General features: G+C 52.3%; 1 protein-coding gene across 1 annotated transcript in view; it reads right to left on the reverse strand.

Moving 5' to 3' along the window:
• EFCAB6 (EF-hand calcium binding domain 6) overlaps window positions 1-2524 on the reverse strand; it is a 169581-nt gene extending 167057 nt beyond the window's left edge. The window contains exon 1 of the mRNA XM_014535127.1: window positions 2367-2524. The gene's annotated coding sequence lies outside the window, so the exon portion shown is untranslated. The remainder of the gene's footprint in view (window positions 1-2366) is intronic.
• Window positions 2525-3408: the final 884 nt, after the last annotated feature.

Consider the following 3408-nt stretch of genomic DNA (forward strand, 5'->3'; position numbering starts at 1 on the left):
ACAGGGGGGCGGGGAGGAGCAGAGGGGATGAAGAATTTGGAGTAAAAAAAAAACATGGAGTCAAATTGGCTCCACTACCTTCTGTGCAAAGTTGCCAGTGAATTAACCCCCGCCGGACCCAGTTGCCTCATTTGCAACATGGAAATAATCTTTCTCTTTAGAGCAAGTATTCCAGCCTGGGACCTGGGGGCGGGGTCCATGTGCGCTTCCGTGGAACTTGCGAGTCTCAGAGACTGAATAGCAAGCGTGTGTGACATGATTTTTCTAAAAAGAGGATGCATTACTAAAGGCTGTCGGGGGGGTCACAGATACTGTAGCTAAAGCGCCTGACACACAGGGGCTGTGTTCAGTATTTGTGGCTGTTATTAATTTTAGGTCCTGGGAAGGGACAGAAAGATAAGTCAGACAGAGCCCGGGGCAGAAGGCAGGGAGACAGTTCCAGGGGAAGGTGTTGAGTGTCGTCTCAGGGATGTTTAGGCCAACACCGGAGGGCGAACCAAAGTCAGTGCAGAGAAGCCAACAGGAGAGCGTGACCAGGTGGAGGCCCAGCTGTGCCAGGTCAGCGCCTGGCCACCACTGAGGTGTCCTCGACGCCTAGACAGGACTTGGCACACGGCTGGTGCCCAGCGAACAACTGTGAAATAAGCAGACGAGTGAGGGAGACCAACCCCGGGGACAGGATAACACGTGTCCCAATCCCTCGGGGAAAAACAAAATTCCGAAGGTGTTACTGGAAAGTACTGATATTCAAAATCACGTTACGATTCCCATGCAAATGTGATGGTCCACGCTCTCCCCTAAAGAGTGAGGACCCTGGGCCTACGCCTTCGTCACTCAGTGGTCCCCAAGCCCTCTCGGGCGTTGTGATGAAACCCAAGAATTCTGCCTTCCAGACCAGCGGTTAGAAAAGCTTCATTTTTTTTTTCCAGAGGAATTCAAATGCCTTATTTGCCAGGACAAAATTAATTCAATTTCTTTCTTTTTTTTTAATTTTCTTTCTCCTTGAGTTCAAGAAGCTGAGAGCTGAATGTGTAGCCCAACTGTATGACCCACTATGGATGGTCTGAGTGTTTTTGTTTCTCCTGACGCTACTTTCCTATCCGATCTGTACTGTGCATGACCCTGACTTCTGTGTGTTTATTTTACGGTATCGTGTGTGTTCTCACCGTCATCTCAGAGCTTCAGTGGGACGTACAGAGTATTTACGTGAATATTGAACACTAGCACCGAGTCCTGGAATACTAGGCACGAACACCGGTTCTGGGCCACGGCCTAGCAGCTCAGTGGTTTAGAGCTCTTGCCCATCCACCACGGTTTCGAGGTTTGATCCCCGGTCAGGACACATACAAGAATCAATCAGTGAATGAATAAATAAGTGGAACAAATCAATGTCTGTCTGTCTGTCTCTCTCTCTCTTCCTCTCTCTCTCTAAAATCAATAAAACATTTAGGGGAGGCAGGCCTGGAGGAGAAGCTGCACCCTACCATTTGTCTGCTTTGTAGCCCCTTAACTGCCCTGCAAAATGGAAAGAGTAACTACTTTTTCATAAGCCGCTGACGAGACTAAATTTTTTTTAAATGTATTTGAGCCTGGAATAGACTAAGTGCTCCAGAGCAGCAGCCAGGAATAGCGGTCGCAGCTGCAGGTCTGGCGGCAGCAGTAAAGCTGCAAACACGTGGAGCGAAGAAATAACGGTGCCCCCTGACCCCAGCAAACAGAACCAAACAGGTCAAAGGTCAGAACGAAGAAGAACGCGAGGGGAATGAACCTCTCGCACTGGAAGGGCAGCCTATCCTGTGTTCTCTCTATTCACGGCTTCCTCAGACCTGCCCCTCCCCTTCCCGTCTGCTCTTCTGAACGGTCTGGACATCCGGGGCAGCACTGCACTGAAAGTGAACCAATCTTTAAGTCGCACAAAAGTCCAATCGATGTGATGTTGCACGCCTACATCTGGGCACTCCTAGATAAACACACTTTACGGAAGGGAAGCAACGGTTACCTCCCTGTCCCAGCCGCGGCTCCTCATCTGCATCACACGGCTTGTGCTCCCATCCTGGCGGAGGCAGGAGTCGGCCAGGAAAACCTCCAGGGGCTCCCACCACCCACCAGCCCGGAACATTCACTCTCCTTTTTTTAAATGTGTTTTTATCGATTTCAGAGAGAGGAAGGGAGAGAGGGACAGAAACACCCATGATGAGAGAGAATCATGGATGGGCTGCCTCCTGCACGCCCCACACTGGGGATCGAGCCCGCAACCCGGGCCTGTGCCCTGACCGGGAATCGGATCGTGGCCTCCCAGTGCATTAGGTCCACCCTCAACCCCGAGCCACGCCGGCCGGGCCGCAACAGTCACTCTTGATACACACCTGCAAAGCAGCTTTAGTGAAGCCATCGGCTTGTTAACAGCCAGCGGCCGCCAGGGAGATCCCTGCTGGGGGCGGGCACCCGACTGCGCACCATCCTCCCGGCACTGGTTCTGGCTCCAGGTGCCTGTCAGCCCAGGGCGTCAGCATGGGGAGCAGCGGGCGGCTGGAAAGGGCAGACACAGGTGGAGGCCAGTGTAAAGTCTCCGGTAAGCGTTCCTTTTTTCATTTTATCGTTGACACTACTGCCCATGTTCCTGCCCCCCCCCACCCCCGCCCCTCCACGCAGCTCCCACCCACTCGGATGAGCGTTATTTGACAAACATCTACAGCACCTGCTGTGAGCCAACACTAAACTGGGTGCCTGGTTCACTTCCCAATTCCCGGGACATGACCGACCGAATGTATGTTGGACGGAAAACAGGGAATAAAAGAGATGAAGGAACTGCAGTGTGTGAAAGTCTAATTTTTTTTTTTTACAGCATTTCTGTAAATCTACCCATGGTAGAGGCACCTACTTAAGAAACATTAAAATACTCCTCTTGGAAGTGATGTCTCCATGGTCTTAAGTTTTGTGAAAGCAAATATTTCACAAAGCGCCTCCGGACAAAATTTCTGAGGAATAACTTTGAGGGGGGGGGGGGGGGTCTGAGGAGAAAGAATGTTCTAGAAAGACCAGAGATTTTTTTTTTTTTGACCCGGGACAGAGTGCTGAGTTTGAATTCTGGCTTTGCAACCTCCTGGCTGTGTGGCTTTTGGACAAGCGCCCTCACCCCACCGGGCGCAAGTCCTCACCCAGGAGGTGGCGGTAACCACGACACAGTCAAGGTGGGAACAGAAGAAACAAGGGGCGTGGAACATTCTGTAAATGGGAGCGACTCGAGGCATTACCGCGCGTTTCCCACGTGACCTCACAGATCCAGGGAGGGGAGGTCCCCCCTTCCACATTGTTGATAACCCGTCTTCCCCAGATACCACGTCAGCTCCGCGGGGGCCGCGCCGTCCTGTTCACCTACGCGGCCCACCCGCGCTCGGCACCTGCAGG

This window comes from Myotis brandtii, unplaced genomic scaffold (assembly GCF_000412655.1).
Source record: "Myotis brandtii unplaced genomic scaffold, ASM41265v1 scaffold138, whole genome shotgun sequence".
Classification (NCBI taxonomy): Eukaryota; Metazoa; Chordata; class Mammalia; order Chiroptera; family Vespertilionidae; genus Myotis; species Myotis brandtii.